This window comes from Orcinus orca, chromosome 20 (assembly GCF_937001465.1).
Source record: "Orcinus orca chromosome 20, mOrcOrc1.1, whole genome shotgun sequence".
Lineage (NCBI taxonomy): Eukaryota > Metazoa > Chordata > Mammalia > Artiodactyla > Delphinidae > Orcinus > Orcinus orca.
In genome coordinates, this window is record NC_064578.1 from 18,186,378 (window position 1) to 18,204,399 (window position 18,022).

The 18,022-nt window shown below is 52.7% G+C and overlaps 1 protein-coding gene and 1 long non-coding RNA gene across 9 annotated transcripts in view; one reads left to right on the forward strand and one right to left on the reverse strand.

Annotated features, from left to right (window-relative positions):
- The window catches only part of LOC117202585 (uncharacterized), a 59,355-nt gene extending 42,834 nt beyond the window's left edge, over positions 1–16,521 (reverse strand). For 4 of the 5 annotated variants that reach the window (XR_007474526.1, XR_007474525.1, XR_007474524.1 and 1 more), the window contains exon 1: positions 284–16,521. This is a non-coding gene — a long non-coding RNA (uncharacterized LOC117202585). The remainder of the gene's footprint in view (positions 1–283) is intronic. The other variant, XR_007474523.1, reaches the window with a different exon arrangement.
- The window catches only part of SMPD3 (sphingomyelin phosphodiesterase 3), an 81,962-nt gene that overhangs the window by 45,721 nt on the left and 18,219 nt on the right, over positions 1–18,022 (forward strand). For 3 of the 4 annotated variants that reach the window (XM_033434231.2, XM_033434233.2, XM_049703982.1), the window contains exon 2: positions 8,412–8,484. The exons of the other annotated variant lie outside the window; for it this stretch is intronic. The gene's annotated coding sequence lies outside the window, so the exon portion shown is untranslated. The remainder of the gene's footprint in view (positions 1–8,411; positions 8,485–18,022) is intronic. 4 annotated transcript variants of the gene reach the window in all.

Here is an 18,022-nt window from a genome sequence, read left to right on the forward strand (position 1 = left end):
GCTGAGGCTCGTGAAAGCCTCCGTGGCCAATGGAATGGCATTTCACATGCGTCCACGTTTTCCTTTCTTAGGTGGTTTTTCTTTCTAAACTTGGGAATACAGACATTCTATTTTAAGAACATTAATTACTGTCCAATTTTAATGTAACTAATGCGAACAAAAAAACCCAACTTTGAACCAAGGAAAGGAAACAATTTATGGGGTGATTTTGTGTTCACATCCCTCAAGATTGCCTGAGAACATTTGTCTAATGCATTTATTTCTGGTCAAGAGAAGTGAATACCTGACTTTTTGGTGGTTTCTGGAGAACAAGGTGAGGGCTGGCCACATCTGCCTCAGAGATGCCAGCTCAGTCCACCTCAGGCCAGGATGCCTCCTCGGGGCTCAAAGAGGTAGTGTCAGGAACCTAAAAATAGAGAGGGATTCGGCAGCCGCCTTGACACACGGTTTTCTCATCCCAGGGACTGCCACGTAGGGCCCTCCTGTTCCAGCTATTCTAAGTGAAACAGAAAAAAAGTAAGACTATCTGAGACCTAAATAAAAACAGTGCTATATCTTAGCTACTTTTTTTTTTCTGCTTTCTTCCGCCTTCTCCCAAGTGCTCTTTCTGGCTCCGTCCTCACCAAGCCAAAAATGGGATACGTCTCAAGTTTCTGTCCTTGACCCCTTTTTTCCCTCCGCCTGCCTTCCTTGAAAATGGACGTCCACAGCTGTGGCTTCAGCTTGGGGTCCACGTGGCCACAGCCCCGCACGTTCCAGGCACTGCCCGCCTCTTGGACCGCCCCTCTCCCAGTATGAAGCCCCAACATCCTGGAACCAGATTTGGCATCTCCCTCTGGAGGGTCACATTTGGGGTATGTTGTCCCTCCTGGTCGTCAGTCCCCATGGCTCTGTCTGTATGCAGGTGGCCAGGTCCCAGCCCCTAGCCCCTCTAGAGCTCACCTGAGGCAGGGCTGGGAGCACCAGGTGCTGCCTGCAGGAGGCCTGCAGGAGGTCATACTGACTGCCGGGGAGATCGGGAAGGCTTCCCTGAGGAAGACTTTTCCGCTGAGGCCTGAAGCTGAGGAGCAGCCAGCCAGCCAAGGCAGGGGGGTTCCAGCATGAGGGGACAGAGTGAGGAAAGACCCTGCCTGAGAGGGACCAGGACCATGGAGGAAACAGAAGGGCTCTGGCGGTACAAGCAGAGGAGGAGAAGACTGGCAAAGAGTGAGACGTGACACGGTGGTGGGCTCAGGGCATGGATTTTATTCTGGGGGCAATGAAAGAGTTTTAAGCTTGGAAGGCACTCAGGTTTGCACGCAGAAAGATCACTTTGGCTTCTGTGTGAGAACAGATGGTGGGGGCCAGGCTGAAGGACCAGGTGAGAGACAATGAGCTTGGCCAGCGTGTCCTCACAGCACCTGCCCAGCCCCACAGCGATAGCTCTGCCCAGTTCCTGAGGGTTCATACCTTCCAAGCCTCACCAGCATTCTGTCCTGAGCAACAGCCCTTGGACCAATCCACACTCTGGTGCTAAGGACAAATAGTGGCAGCATCCACCTCAAGTCCCTCTGGGACAGGAGGGTGGCAGCAGAGAGGGGGGAGGGTGGTGGCTACAAGCCTTCCCAGACCCCTGGGGTGTTCCTCCCTGGTCTGTGGGTGCCTCCTGAGCATTAGGCAGCCCTGGAGGGTCAAAACGCTAGCCAGGAGGGGGCCATCGATAAGCCTTCCCCAGAGTCTGGGCTCTGCCACTCTCTAGCCGTGTGACTCAGACAAGTCACTTACCCTCCCCGAGCCTCAGTTTCCCTCTCTGAGTATGGGAACAATAACACCCCAACCTTCCCAGGCTGTTCAGAGAATTAAACAAGAGGTTCTGCATGCAACATCCTTAGCGCAGTTTCTGGCACGCAGCGGGTGCCCCCAAAAAGGTTGATGATGATGATGATGATGATGGTAGTGATCTCAGCCAGCTGCAAGCGCTACCACCAACACACATGAGTTCACAGAGGTCTTTTAACATTTAAGGCTAAATGTTTGCCTATCTCCCTTTATATAAGGCAGCCTAATGGATGCACTAGTTCAAACAATTAGGAGCAGTCTTCTCACAGCTCCTGCTGTGCCAACTGGTTTGTACAGAGGGAACTGAACCTTTTGGTGACTGACTTTCTGGTCTGGCTAGAAACCATTTTATTAATTCAGCCAAGGTTCCTTGAGTGCCTCTCAGGGACTGGGCTCCATGCTCTGCACTCGGGGGGCTCTGGGCTGCTAGCACAAAGCCCGGTGGGTGGGCAGTTGAAGGAAGGGGCTTGACAGCTGCAGAGCTGAGCCTTAGAGGCTGGGTGCCATGTAGATGGACTGGGGAGGGTGTTCCAGACACAGGGGACAGCATGTGCAAAGGCACGGAGGCGTGAAAGAGCATGGCATGTTCCAGGAAAGAGGAAAGCTAGAGGTTGAGGCCATCACAATGAATCACTGGGAGGAAGAAAAAGGCAGACGTGAGGCTGAGGAGGGGGGGCCCCATCACCAAGGGCCCCCAAGCCAGGCAAGGTAGGGGGATTTGTTCTGTGCACAGAGAGAGATCTGAGATGCTGGGCAAGGGCAGGATGAACTCAGACTGCTCGTGGCGGGGATCACGGGCTTGGACACGGAGCATGATGGAAGGGGCCACACCCAGGCTTACTGGCTGTGCCACCATGCGGGCAAGAAATGAGGAGGCCTGAGGGGAAATGACAGCCAGAGAAGGGGGGCAGCAGGGACTGGAAATGGACCACAGAGCTGGGAGGAACTGGCTCTGGACAGGACACGTCGAGGGTGAGGAAGAAGCCAAGGACAAAGCCTGCCCACCCGACTGAAGGGGCCGGGGCTGCCGGGGCTGGGAGCTGGAGCAGAGAGGGCAGGGTGGGCCCTGGGGACAGGACTCTGACTCCTGCCTTCCCTCCACTGCTTTCAATCTCCTCTCTGTCTTTCTCTCTTCTTTAAGTGCCACCAACAGGAAACCAAATACTTTTTTGTTTTGAATTTTGTTTATTTTTTTATACAGCAGCTTCTTATTAGTTACCTATTTTATATGTATTAGTGTATATACGTCAATCCCAACCTCCCAATTCATCCCACCAGGAAACCAAATACTTTTTAATTGTTTAATATATTTCCTTGTTTTTACTCTAAAAAAAATGAGCAAGTGGAATGTTTTCTATTTCCTCCTCAAACAGAAAAGCAAAATTACCTACACATGAGCATTCATGTGCATGAATCTCTCAATTTTTATTTTCCCTGGATGTATTAAAAAAAAAAAAGGCATTTCAGGCACCAGGGTGAGATTTGGCAACATCATTTGGTGCCCAGCTGGCCCTGGGTGCCCTCCACCCCACCGCAAGAGAGACTCAGGCTGGCGGCCACGACTGAGCTCATCACTCAAGGGCTTGAGTGAGACCCTGACATGACAGCTCTTTACCCGTAGGATCTGCAAATCTTCCCTCAGAGCCAGAGGGCACGTTCTTAAACCCCGGGACGATGACATTTTGATAAAGTTTTTTTTTTTAAAAAAAACGATTTCACTTTGCAAGACAAACAGCTTAATAAAATAGAATCTTTTTTGGTAACCACCCATACACCAATCAATCTGTCACTCGGAAAACTTTCCTGAGACGTGTGAAATGAGGCCACTCTGGTGTTCTATGGGAAGAGAGAGCCCCCCAGGAAGCCTTCTTCTCACCCAGATGACACCTGCCACCCCAAAACAGGGAAACAATCTGATTGAGAGCACAGGAAATACACGGCTAATTAGTTGCTCAATCAATACTGACTTTTGGAAGATGAGCATGAGGCAACTGTTCCAGTGTTTAGAGGCAGCCACCCACACATCCACATCATGAGTGTATCTCACCTCTTGTTTCCTTTCAATTCCATCCCTATTGGGAACAAAACACAAAAGTGGTTCCCACCCTGGGGGCCTGCAGAGTGAGCCGTACCATGTGGCCCGTTCTGTGCTGCAGCCATTCAAATAAGAACTCAAAGGGTCAACACCAACAAAAATCAAACGGACAGGTTTCAGTCATAAAGCACATCCCCTCTGTGCCCATTTGAGGCTACCGTCAGAATCAAGACCCTCCCTTCACTCACTCCATCTTCCCATCTCTGCTTGGCTGCTTCGTGTTTTTTCCACCTTTATTTTCCCTTAGCCCTAATTCTCTCACTGCTTAAAAAAAAAAGTCATATTATATTGTACATAGAACACAGTTTAAGTCATCTTGAATTGTTTTTAGAACAAGATGGAATAAATCTCAGTTAATCAGAATCTCCCTCAAAGCAGCTCTAACTGCAGAATTCTCCTGAGTTAACCTTGGAAGGGAAGCAGGCGCCACAGTGTTAGATACTAAGCAGCAGTGTCTGAACACAGTAGGCCCTCAAGGAACGTCAATTAATTTGTTTTTAGATGATGGAATCTGCAAAGCCTCAGGAGAAAGTAAGGTGAACTGAGTAGTAACTACGCTGAAAGAAATAAATGACCAAAATACTACTAACAGGAACAGAACAGAACAACAACAACAAAAAATGGCTGTAATTCCATGACTATAAAAGAATGGAAAAACATCTGGATGTAGTAGTTTGCCTAACTGAAACAACAGAACAAAGGAATCAGTGATGTTGAGGATAAAATAAAACATCCAACCAGAAATGGAGACACAGAAAACAAACAAAGGTGCAAATAACTGATCTGGAAAATGGGAAATGGGGTTGCAGCCCAAAAATAGGAGAGAGAGAGATGGATGGGATGAGGCATACGATGAGGAAAACATCTGGAAAGAAATAATACAAGAAAAGTTTCCAGAGATGAAAAAACAGCTCAGCCTAGAACTAAAGTATACACACTGTGCCTTTCAAGTTTGACTCTCAGGGAAAGAAAGAAACATTTGCTAGTTCAATTTTTGAATGATAAATTATCTGGCAAGCCAAAATGAAGGGAGATAGGTTCTTTTGAAATTAGAATGACAAGAGAGCTGACATCATGAGAGTAAAGATAAACCTCAGGAAAAAACGTGCAATTCTAACCACACATGTGTATTCTAACCACACACCAGTTATGCTCCTAAACAAGACCTGCTCTGTACAAGTAGAAAGAAACAAACTCCTCTCACCAGCCATTCCTAGTAGTTATTCTAGGATACTTCTGCAACCCACACTAAGGTCCCAACCAAATGCACAGACTAGCCAGCTCAGCTTGTCTGTCCAGCCATGCCTCTTCCCTTACCTTGGTGCTGGGGTTCTAGGGATAACTGCTTCACCAGAGTTCAGTCAAGACCTTTCCCCAAGGCCAGCAGTTGCTCCCCACACTCACCTCAAGGGGCTTCTACCAACCCAACTTAGTCTCAGGTCTGCATGAAGTCTGACCCTCACACTCAGCTGAAGGGCTGTGTGACTTTATGTTACCAAACCTCTCTGGGCTTGAACTTTGTTGAAGGTAACCTGACTCCAGCATCATCATGTGGTTAAACAAACCAACCTTCTAGGCGCTAGGCCCTTTGCAAACGTTATTTATGGACCTATAAAGTCAGTGTTATTATCCTCATTACAAGAAAGTAGAAACTGAGGCTTGGTGAGATGCCCTGCTTGGGGCAACTACTTACTGGTCTAGGGAGCAGGTCCATCCAACTCCACAGCTGGTTCTGCTCTCCAGGCTGTGTCTCAGGACAGGTAGAGGCATCCAGGAACCCAGACCAAGCTCTGTGCGTCTGGGCATGTGGTCTCACTTGGAGCTGCACGTCCATCAGGGGTCATCCCAGGTGATGGTCTGTGGTCTGTGGGCCTGTGGGCTTGAGGCTCATGGTGGATAAGCAGGCAGGCGCGTGTTTAGGACCACTGCTGGCTCGGCGGACACTGCCTTTCTGTGCTGGGTAAATGGCCCACTTTCCATGCCCACCCCCCCAGGCCCGCCCTAACCCCCTCCCACTGCCTATTTAAGCAACAGGCCCCAGCTCCACTGGCCCCAGACACCGCCAGCTTCCAGAGCTAGGAGAGCAGTGCTGCAGGCCTCGCTCACTCGGGATGAAAGGTCCTTCTGTTTCACCATTTCCTACTGGTGCGTTTTGAATGATGATGCTGAGCTGGGTTATAGTGGGAGCTGATTCTGCTCGCCTGGGAGTGTACTGAGATATATAACTGGCAGAGGGAGGCTCTGATTGAATTTTTCCCATTTCTAATCCCTGACTTGATGTGGTCTTATTTTCAAAGAGGGAGAGAGGCTGTAGTTTGTTGAAGGACAGAGGACAGCGTATTTTCAAAACAAGGTCTGGCTCAGAATATCAATGATCTGACATGTTTTTCTTGTCTTTTGAGAAGAGGAAAAGTCCTGTAATCTCAAGGTTGCAGAGATTCCATTTCCCCTCAGGAACCCCTCCCTAAATAGTTAGTTCCTGTCATTTAATTTTATTTTGAAAAAACACACAGGGGATTTTTCAGAAGAGTTTGGGAGGGGAGAGAGGCTATGCAGCTTACGGACGATAGGGAAATATCTGAGGACAAAGACACCCTCCTTGGCAAATCTCTCATCGAGAGATGAGGTGTGAGCTCCTCACTGCTCTGGGAGAGCGCGGTGGGAGCTGAGAGCCGCAAAGGTTGGGATGGCTCCTTTGTGTCCACTTTCAGATGTCTGTCAGCCTGTGGTCTAGGGGCAGGGTGAAGGCGGCTTACTGAGGGTGAGGAGGCAGGCGTCCCAGGCACAGGGGACAGGACACCCTCTAACGTCTTGGCAGGTTGGACTCCCCAGGCCATGGGTGGGGAGGAATGCCTGCCAAGTGCTTAACTCAGAGGAAATAAGCCAGGGTGTCCCCATAAAAACAAGGGCCCCCTCGTGTAGAGCATGTAGAGCGAGGACCTAGGGGCTCAGGCTTCCTTCTTCCCGCTGGTAACATCCAGTACCTGTGCTCACTTGGTCCTGGCCACAGCCATCCAAGATCCTGTAGGGAACCCCAGTGTTATGGGGGAGGGGGCATCTGAGGCTCAGAAGTTAAATGACTTGCCCAAGACCTTTCAGCTGACTAGAACCCTTGTCTCACTGGAGCTTTTCTAATGGATTTCTAATCAGGAGGGCGCCAACTGTTTCCCAAGTGAGAAGACACTCCTTCCAGCTCCTCTGCAACATCTTTGGCTTGAGGGCAGAGGGCTTGGGACTCAATTTCAGATTTTTCTGAAACAGTTTGGGTGATTTGCAAAATAAGTGTATATACAGGACAGGGTCTGGTCCAGAGGGGCCCTGGGGAGTAACGGTTGCCTTGCCTGCGATGTGAGGGTGGTAAGAGGGCTCTGGGCCGGGCAGCAGAACTGGCTTGAAAAGGTGTAAAACCAACGAGCTCCGCGCAGGGTTGCGCGAGGTGCGGGCTGAACTTCCTGGGCCGAAATCCAAGAGGCCGAGCCAAAAGCCAGGGATTCGGCTGCAAATTCGGGGGCGTGACTTGGGACTGGAAGGAGGGACTAAAGAGCCAGGACTTTGCCCGAGGCCAGGGGGCGTGGCCAGAGAGCTGCCCGGGGCCAGGTTTCAGGAGGCGGGGCCGAGAGAGTCGAGGCCAGGTAGTGCCTGAGGCCCAGGGCCCAGGGGCCGCGCGACCAGAAAATCGGGGTGGATCCAACACCTGAGGCAGGGGCGGGGCTACAAGAGTGGGGCGGGGCCAGAGAGTCAGCCGGGCCTAAGAACCCCTACTAGAGAGTGAGTGTCCGGGCCCGCTGATCCTCCGACTGGGTCAACAAGGAATGCCAGGAGCGGGTGGCTTCGTGTCCAAAGGTCTCCGCTCACACGAGCGCCCTCCCAAACGCCCCCCTCCGAAGACCCCATTGGGTTCACGAAGCGTCCCCGCTGAGCCTTTCCTCTGCCAGTCTACTCCTTATCTGCGGCCAAGCGGCTTCCTCCCTGTGCCCCACCCTCGTCCCAGTAGCCACTGTCCCTCTTTCCGGGTCTGGGTTCAGTTCTCCCCCACCCTCAGGTGTCTTTGTGAGGCTGAGATTACACAAAGCTCCTGGGGAGAACTCTGATTGTTCTAGCTTCGCCTATCAGATCAAACCCCTACCCCCCACCCCCCCAGCCGGGGCTCCTAATTCGCCTCTCCCCTGCCACTCACCTGCACATCGCCGGCCTGGCCAGGGTCCAGCCGTCCACGTGGAAGCCTTGTGCCCCCCACCCACGGAGTCCTCCGCACCTGTCAACCCTCCTATCCCCCGGGCCTGTCTAGGTCCGTCCCACAAACCTCAGCTCCCACCCCCTCTGGCTGAACTTCGTGGGGACAGCGGGGCCCACACCCTCTCCTTGGCGACGTGGAGGGTGTGGCGGTGCCTCCGGCGCAGGTGCGGCCCCTCGGTCTCTGTACCTGGGTCACTTGTACTGCGCTGCTCGGTGACTGTGGAGGTCCGGACACCTCTGTGAACCACTCATCTACTTTCAGGTCCTTGAGTTCACGCAGGGAGTGCTCCCTCTTCAGCCAGAAGGACAAGAAGGTCCCCGCGGCCCCTCCTCAGGTGAGAAGAGCTTCTGGAAGGGGGAGGGGGACGGGAGGGGGCGCTCCAGGCCTCCCCTCATAGGCTACTTATTAATGTTTTATATAAAGAGGTGCTGTGCGAGATTGTTTGAGAAAAGGTTCTGCTGCTTGGATAAAAAGTTTGAAAACACAGCTCTGGGGTAAGCAATCTGGGGCAAGCAGTTTGGTCCCATTCTGAACCGACCCTCATGTGGTTCAATGCCTGCAGAGGGGGTATGTCTGACACACCCAAATCTATGGAGGAAATTCTAACTCCTTCAATAAGTAGGAAAAGGATTGAGGCAGCACTTCACAATAATGAAGGAATACAATTTAAATATCCTGGAAATTGTAATCAGATATCATTACCCATTAAACTATTTAAAAAAAATTTTTTTTAATGCTAAAACCCAGTGCATTTCACGGAAAGGATGCTGTGAAACAGGCACTCTCAAACAACCTTGGAGAAAAGCAGTTTGGCAATATGTATCAGAAGCTTTAAAGTTTACCTCGTAATTCTAGTCTCGAATCCATCCCAGAGAAATAACTCAAACCACTACAATAAAAGTGGAAACCAGAAACACATTTTCTGACCCCCTGACAGTTGGGAACTTCAGTCCAGGAGCCAGCACAGCAAGACCATTATAAGAACCTGCTTCCTCCCAAATATTGGTAAATTAGATGTTTTCACGGTTTCTGGGGAGGTCACCAAGCTGGGAGTAGGGAGATTTGGGGGTCCAAGGTGATGGTGACTGGATGGAAAAACAAAAGAGGAGATGGATGAGGCCGGCAGTCCACAGGGAGGGAGGAAATTTATTAGGGTCTTCACTAAGGGCTCAGTGGGGGTGGGTGACAAATGTAAGCTTCAGAGACTGGAAAGACAGGGTGAGGATCTTGTTTGGTGGGAACTGAGAGGGAAGAACAAGCAAGACTAGGGGGATAGTGTGGGGACTTGTCCTGGAGGTAGCGGGGCTTGGTGCTGGACAGCGCTCATTTGCATATTTTGCATATCATGTGTATTAAACTTTGGTGAGAAATGCAGAGAGGAAAGGGAAATTGGGGTCTGGTGACCAGGCTACACTTCTTGGGGACTGTCATTTACTTTTCTGAGTCTCAGTTTTCTCATCTGTAAATGGAGCCAACAATATCTGCTTGGGGTGGTTGTACAGTGTAGCTGCACCATCAGTGTCAAGAGCACATTCTGCTCAGATGTCCCAAGAAGTGGACTGTTTGTTCTGCTTTTTTGAGGCTCATTTCTAGTCTCCCTCATGTCTCTGCCATGACTGGCTCGTAGTCCCACCTCACAGGGAGAGAGTGTGGCAGGGAGGGAGGAAATGAGTTTGAGGTCCTGAGCGGGCCACAGGTGGCCCCAGATGAGCTGCATTGCTGAAGCCACCCTGGCTGGACTCCAGGTCTGCAGGGGGCAGGGCTGTCGCTTGTCAATCAGTCATCAGGGGTTCCTCTTATCTGCCTACTCTGTGCCCAACATACAGGTGATGGGATAAAGTACTGAGTGTCTGCAAGGGAAAAAAAGAAGTTGAGTTCCCCAGGACTGGAGGTCAAAGTGGGTGGATGAGCTCCAAAGTTGCTGGTGTCACCATGTGGGCAGGGTCCCTGGTCCTGCAGACACTCTATAGGGCCACACACATAAGGCCCTCCCTCCCTTTGTTTTGAGGTATGGAATTTGCCAACATTGCTCAAGCCTTCGCTCTCTCAGTTCTGTGTCTAGTGTGGTAGATCTGAAAGTATGGGAGGCTGGTTACCTTTCTGGTGTGCAGACTGCAAACATGCAATAAATGCATGGAAACTAACAAGGTCAAGAGAGAAATGGCTCAGTTGAGCCGGGCCAAAGGTCTCTAGTTATCCCTGGGGCCACAGAGGAGGGGACTGGCTGGGGTTTGGTGAAGAGACCATCACTGTGACTTCCAAACCCTGAGCGCCTCTGCTGAGGCCTCATCCCTTCGCACAGATGATGGCTGCAGGAAACTGCCTCAGCAAAGGCATGGAGGGCTAGAAGGGCTTCAGGGGAAATTGCGCAGGTCGGGGTCCCCGGGACTTCAGAAGTAGGCGGATGCAAAGCAATCAGGCTGCAGGGCCTCGCCCCCCCTTTCCTGTCCTTCTCTGCCAGGTGCATCTTCCTGGGGTCAGCAAGGGCCACTGAAGAGTTTAGCAGGGGAGCAATGTGACCTAATGTGTAGTTTAGAAAGATGCCACCAGCTGCCATGTGGATCAGAGGAGGAAGGCCAGCTGCAGGGGGACCAGGTGATGGCTGTCACAGCATCTAGGTGGGAGAGGGTGAGGCCTGAACTGGGTGTAGCCATGGGAATGGATGCAAGGGGTTAGGGAGGCAGAACCGTGGGCTGGGTGACAGGAGGTGGGTATGGAGGAGGTCCAGGGGCCTAGGACCACTCAGGAGACAGAGCTGGTGTTGGGGAAGTAGAGGAAGACAAATGATAAACTTTTAGGGGAAGGTAGAGAGCTGTCAATTAAATTCATGGGGTCAGAGGTCAGGAGAGACACCTGGGCTGGCTATCACCTGGGAACAGGTGACCCATGAGAGATCAACCAAGAGAAGAGAGAGGAGGCAGGGGAAGGTCCAGCTCCTAAGGGGTGGGCCAGGGAGGAGGGGACAACAAAGGGCTCGGAGAAAGAGCAGTCCCAAGGGCAGGAAGGGAACAAGAAGGATGGTGGCCCAGGACCAGGGGGAAGAGAGCTGAGGGAGAGATGAGGATCAAGCCGCTTAGGCCTCCTGTTGGACCTGTTTCTTAAAGCAAATCTGGTTGAAACTGCATAGACTGTTTTCGCATTGGTGCTGACCTCTGTTCTGGAAATGTTCTTTCCAAATCTCTACCGGAAAGCCCGGTGAGATACCCTGTGCACCTTCTGTCTAGCAGTGGGGGTGGTGCAGGTAGCGTCAAGCTGGGTGGCTGCCCAGACCCGAAGCCAGCCAGAGGGTCACAGCCAGGGGGTCACTCAGTCCTTCCAGAGTGCAGCCAGCACACACCAGGCTCTCACTACTCTGAGGTCTGTGTGGTATGGGTTGGATGCTAACCGGATTCTAAGCACTTAAGTTAAACAGAACCACCTAGGGGTAAACTGTAAGTGCATGCATTGGAGCCTCTTCTCAAGCCCATTTTCCACAGCTGCTCCTCCCCCGGCGTCTCCTCCCGGCCTGTAATCTGGGATCTGGCGGTCACTGTGGCCATCGAGGGCACAGGCTGGCAGGCAGGACTCCTGAGTGACACTGCCTTCCTTGCGCCTACTCTCAGCTCTCTCTGCCACCCCATCTTACCTCCCTCCCTTGCTCACTGCTTGTTTCACCCACCACCCACCACTTTCCTGTCTCCATACCCTCTAGGAGGACCCCCCACACACCCTAGAAAGCAAGGCTCTGCCCCCAGAAATTCTTGGGCCCTTGCTGTGAAATACCCCGAGCAGCATCTGACTCATAGGGAATGGATGCCGAGCACCTCCAGCCTCCCAGCTCGACAGCTGCTGCCCTGCCCCTGCCTCTGCCTCTGCCTCTGCCCCTCACCAGCCCTGGCGGGCACCAGTCAGCCAGCACGACCTGGCAGCGTCTGACCACGCCTGGCCTCTGGGCTCTGACACCCCAGGCTGTTGGCTTCATCTCGAAGCTCCCTCCTCCCATCCCCTGCAGGCCCTGCTTGGCCCCCAGGACCAACCGCATATACCTGCTGTGAAGTACTCTGGCCCAGCAGTGACACACATCACTTTCACTCACAGCTTGTGGGTCAGAGCTAGTCACACCCAACTGCAAGGGGACCAGGAGGTGCAATCTTGCCTCATGCCTAGAAAGTAGGCCCGCACTGCTCTAGGGGCCAGAAGAAGCGACGTAAGAGGCCTGTCCTAGGCTTGCAGGCAGATGTGGGCAAAAAGGGAAGAAAAGTCTAACCCGGATCTTCACAAAGGCAAAGCATGCGTATCTTTTTAAGTTAGTCACTCCTGAATGGAAACACGTCACTGTCTACATTAGCAATGTCTACACCAGCAATCTGGGGACATGTGGTCTCCATTCAAGAGTTCTTGTCTCCCTTTTCAGAAGTGTAGGATTCAACAGCTAAGAGCAGGTATAGACAGGGCACCACTACCAGAGAGGCAGGGGTTAACTGGAACCCAGAGCCTCAGAAGACCCCTGGAAGCAGTTTTGGTGGTAGCAATTAGAGGGAACTTGGGGGGCTATAGATCCCCATGATGTCTTCCCCACTGGTCTTTGCTGTGGACAAATGACTAATTCACATTCTTATGCAAATGTAGCTCTAAGTCCCACTCCCCAGGGTAGCAGACAGCAGCCCCCAATCCCCTCCCAGTTATACCTTCTGGAGCAGGCCCAGGACAGCCCTGCAGGCAGGTCGGAGGCCTCCCCAAGCAAGCAGTCCATGGTTCGGCCTGAGCTGGGCCATCCTCTCTCAGGTCTTCTGGCTGGTTCTCTCAGAGCCAAGGGCTCCTGTGGTGCCGTGTGCAGAGGCAGGACCTGAGGATAGCAGTGGCCTGGTGTCCAAGGCCTCTGAAAGGGCCCAGGACAAGGACCTCAGCCCTCAGTGGGGAGTGAGATCCAGTCTCGGTTCAGAAATGCAGCCCTCGGGCCCAGCTGCCCAGAGCTACAGGGAAGGTTGGTGAGATGCTGATGCCTGATTTTATTTACTCATTCGCACTGATTTGCTTTTTAATCTTTGCATAAATTCTCCTCTAGGACTCAGTTTGTTAAATGTTCTTTGCATAGAAAACTTCAGGCTGAATGTGAAATGATTCCTTTCAGAAGAATTTTAGCAAGTCTATTCTGTTTTAGGGAGGTTTGTTGTCTTCATCTGTGTTCTCTGGTGCCTTGAAATGCCTACACACTGCTCTGCCAGCCAATCCATTCCAGGAGGAAAGGCTGTATTTGAAACCCAGCTGAACACTGAGTCTGCATAAATCCTGCCATTTGTGTGGACTTGTATTTAAAGTTCCACTCCCACAGAAAGTATGTTGTCATTTCTTCTTAAGTGAAGTATGTTCCAAGCCTTGTTCGGCTCAGGGACCATTAACATCAGCTCTCATGTCAGTGAAGCAGGGACTTTGCTGGGACAAAAGCCTCAACAGCGGAGCCTGAGAGAAGCGAGATTCCTCCTAGTGTCCGTCCCTGAGGAAGGACTCTCCTGAGTGGCACTGGCCAGCAGGGAACTTGTTGGGGGCTGGCACTCAGCTGGTCACACAGCAGACAACACAGGGCTCACCTGAGGCAGGTGACGTGACCTGCTAGGGAGTTCCAGGATGCCCGGCTTCTGGCCACTTGCAAGGTGAGGCTCAGGCACAAACCTCAGCACCTGGGCAGGCTCAGAGCTCTTGAAGTAGGAGGCCCAGGCCTGTCTAGATGCTCAGCTGTTGGCACGTGACCTCTCCAGTGGTCAACAACTGCCTGCTCCAGTCCTGCCCTGGAGCTGCCCTGTCAATGCCAAGTGGAGCAGACCCTGTGAACAGGGCCATCTCAGACCTGATATTCATTATGCAGGAAGCCCTCACCCCCCAGCACCTCCCCACCCTGGGTTCAGCCGTCGTGAGGGCAAAGGACTGGCAGGCGCCCTATGGGCTTCAGCCCTCAGCAGACTCTAGGCAGACAGATCTGGCTGCAGGCAGGTTCCTGAACCTAATACAAGGGTACCTAGGAATGAGAGAAGATGCCGCTCAGGATGGCGCAGGGGTGGATTTAGGTATCAGCCACCATCCAGCCTTCTCCTTAACAGTCCCCATTTCAGTCACCAACAGATGATTCTGGAATGGCAGACCATAGAGGGTAGGGTGGCCAGATCTTTGAACTCAGCCCCACCCCATATGGAGCCCACACTCCCAGGCAACTGGCCCACATCCCTGCTACACAAGGTCCTGAACCCAGAGGTCTTGCAACTCTAAACACTAGGTTGGTTGGGGCACCCCAGCACATATAACTTCAACTTGGCTTAAGATTTGCTTTCCGGTCACGCAGGAATTGCCTTTATCTGGGCTTTCTGAGTTCTGACATGGAAATGCCGAGGCTGACTGATTGAAGGAGCGCCACAGAGCTGCTTGCAGCCTGTTCCTATTCTCAGAAACCACATGACGCATTAATAGCTCCCATGGAAAATTTCGTTTTGAAAATTTTATGGCCCCACTGCCTGCATCTGGCTTCTGCAGAGGCCTGTGACTTGGGCTTGCACAAGCAGCCCACAATAGACAGTCCTGTCTGGAGATGGAGGCCCGGCATCCCCTGCACCATCCCCGCCCCTCATTTGGGATAGCAGGGCACGCTTTTTGTCAAGCAACCAAGCACACGAGGAGGAAACTTCAAAGGCTCCAGCTGTATCTTGAGGGCCCTTGCAACAAAGAAATTAACAGTAGTAGTAGTAGTAATAAAGTAATATTACAGTCGTCCTTCAGTATCCACAGGGGATTGGTTCCAGGACCTCCCACAGATACCAAAATCCAGAGACGCTCAAGTCCCTTAGAGTCAGCCCTCCGTATCTGTGGGATCCGCATCCACGGATATGGAGGAGTGAGGAACCGTGGATTCAGAGGGCTGACTGTATTAGAGATGTGTCAGGCACCATGCTAAGTGCTGCCCATCCATCCTCGCTAACTACCCTGAGATATTGTTACTATGTGTGCTTAACAGATGAGAAAACTACAGCTCAGAGAGTCAGTTAAGCACCTTGTCCAATATCAGAAGCAGGACCTGAACCTGCACTTCTGACACCAGAGTTTGTGCTTATAATGTCTGCACTGCTGTCTCCTAAGGGATGCTCATGGGGCACAAACCACAGGCACCAGGTCTCACCAGGCCTTCGAGGACTCGGGAGGGAGACCCCCTTTTCCCAGTAGGCAAGCCAGGGGGTACCAAGGGAGGTTTGCACAGCAAGGGAACTGATAAGAATTAAGTTTTGGAAAAATCAAGTAGCAGGTATATATTAGTCAGGATCCTTTTGGGGGCAAGTGACAGAAACCCAGCTCAAAGTGTCTAGAGCAAAGAAAAAGGTACTTTGCCAACTCATTAGTTAGAAACTCTGGGGCTTGCATTGGCCTCAGGCACAGGGAAACTGGAGCTCAAAGATGTCACCAGGACTTGACCTCTCTCCTTCCAGCCCTAAGGTCTGTTTTCCTCTGAACTGGATTCACTCTCCAGGAGGGCTCCAGAAGCTTTAGGCTCTTAGTGCTTCCATCTCAGAGAAAATGCAGGCCTCTTTCTCGAGGGGTCCAGGAAGGGCTAGGGTCGTGTGACCATTCAGTGGGGTCAAGAGGCTGCTGGGGTGCCGACTGGCCTGGTGTAGCTCATGGCCCTCCCCTTGCATTGGTGTGGGGCAGCAAAGTAGGTCTGCCACATCCATAGCGCTGGAGCAGGCTAGGATTCAGGCCTGTGTTGGTGTTTGAGACTCCACTGGGAGCTCCCAGGCTGGTGGGGGGCCTTATGTGCAAACCGGCAAGTACCAGATTAGAGGGACAGTTGGGGATATGCAAGGGAGGGAGAGATGGGAGGGGTAGGGAGGCTGGGGAGGGCTTCAAGGAAGGGGAGGCAGGTGCTTTGGACATGGAAGGGTGAATAGACATTTACCTGGTACAGCTGTGTTGGTGGGAGTCGTTGCTACAGCACGTGTTCACACCAGACCCTGGACCCCGGTTCTGCTTCTGGGATGTGGCTTTCAGGGATTAGCCTGGATTTGTCTCACCTGCGTCGCATGGGAAAGCATCCTCTTCCGTCGTTCTTTCTGTCCTCCCAGCTACGAGTTGACTCCAAGTTTCAGCAGCTCAGAGCTCATGTTGCCATGCCAACCCCTCCCCAGCAGGCATCCAGGCAGAAATGGGCCGGCCCTGATCTCAGTGCTGCCGGGGATGCGAGCACATTCTGGTCATTGGATTGGAACACTCCTCTCCGCCTTTCCTGCGGAAACCTGGGGCTTGGCTCAGCTCCTGCTAGACGTGAGCCTTTGGAAACAAAGACGATGAGAGGAGGTCCCTCTGCTCCAGGACTCCCAGCCCTGCTGCCGGGATGAGAGGGCTCAGCAGGCATGAGGGCCAGGGCCCATCCTAGCCCAACATGGGGCAACACCTGACCCAGATTCCCAGAAGTTCCCAAAGTAAGGCTTAGAGATCCCAAAAGATGGTGTGGGCTTCCTCAGAGGGGCCAGGGCTTGCCTTCGCCAGTAGAACTGGTCTGGCTTACTCACTTTCATGCTGCAGGAGAAATTTAAATTCAAAGTCAGCACCCCTAGGACCCTTTGGGCCTCTGTGCAGCTCATCTTGGGGATCAGCACACATGCCAGGTCCACTTCCCAGGGAGATGGAAGTGGGATGGCGTCTCAGTGCCAGTGTTATTTGGCATCCAGTAGCAGAGATCCTGTCCATTGCAGCTCGCCCACAAGGGTTGTTGGGGACCCATCTCTCTACCCTGCCATCTTCACTCAAACAGGACCAGGCCTGGCCAGGCCCTGTTCCTGAGGATGCCCTCCCAGGGGAGGGCAGATTAGCCAGCCCCAGAGCTCTGAGGACAGTGACTTTGATCAGTCCGAGTCCCCACTTCTCATGCTGTGGTCACAGGTTAGCAAACAGGGGTCTCCGTGTTGACGGGTCACCACAGATCATCAGTAACCTGCAGAAGCAACTGCGGTATGAGCTTGCTCTCAATGGCCCAGGCATTGCCTGTCTGGGAGTGGCTGGGCCTGTGACCTCCCAGGTGCTGTCCAGGACCTGACCAGCCGCCTCTTCCTCTCCCATCTTCAAACTGTGGAGCTCTCTGCTCCTCTGTCCATCCTGGCTCCACAGCCCGGTCTCCTTGTCGCAATCAGACCCAGTCCAGTCCTCGCCGCAGGGGGAGGAACAAGTTAGTGAAGGCCAGCGGCTCCGACCTAAGGTGTGGAGGCATCTCTGAGAATCTGAGGGCTCTGCAGGTCAGTCCGGGGCCTAGAAATACAGCGGGCAGGCTCAGGCTGCCCCAGAACAGCACACAGAACCAGCTGGTCCTGTCTGCAAACTCCACTGAGTTTACAGGTCGGGGAGAACAAACAGGGCACACAGGGCCAGCCTCAGGGGAGGGGTGGTCAGGGAGGCCCTGCAAGGAGAGGGGGAGGTAGGGAAGGAAACAGGGCCAGCCATGTTAGTGGCCTGGCCCCCTTTAATCCTCGTGATAGTCCTGGGAGGCAGGTACTGTTACTCCCGTGATGAGACAGAGGCTCAGTGAGCCTGACTCCAGTGCCAGGGTTTCATTCAGGTCAGCCTGACCTTTGAGCCCATGCTGAGCATTGAGCAATGCAGCCGGGGGTGAGGGAGTGAGGCTGTGGTCTCTGCTTCTAGAACAGAGTGTTTGAGTCCTGGGAGCCCTCTCTTGGGCACTCTGTAGACCCCCACTCCTGAGCCCAGGACCTGAGGGTGTCTGGGACTCCAGGCCAGTTCTGGAAACGATGGTATTGGGGCAGAGGTCATCCCAAGCAACCCTAGAAGCCACACACCAGGATTCACAATAGGGATAAGCCCGAGGGTGATGGTCGGCTTTAAAATAGGAACCTGAGAGAGCAATC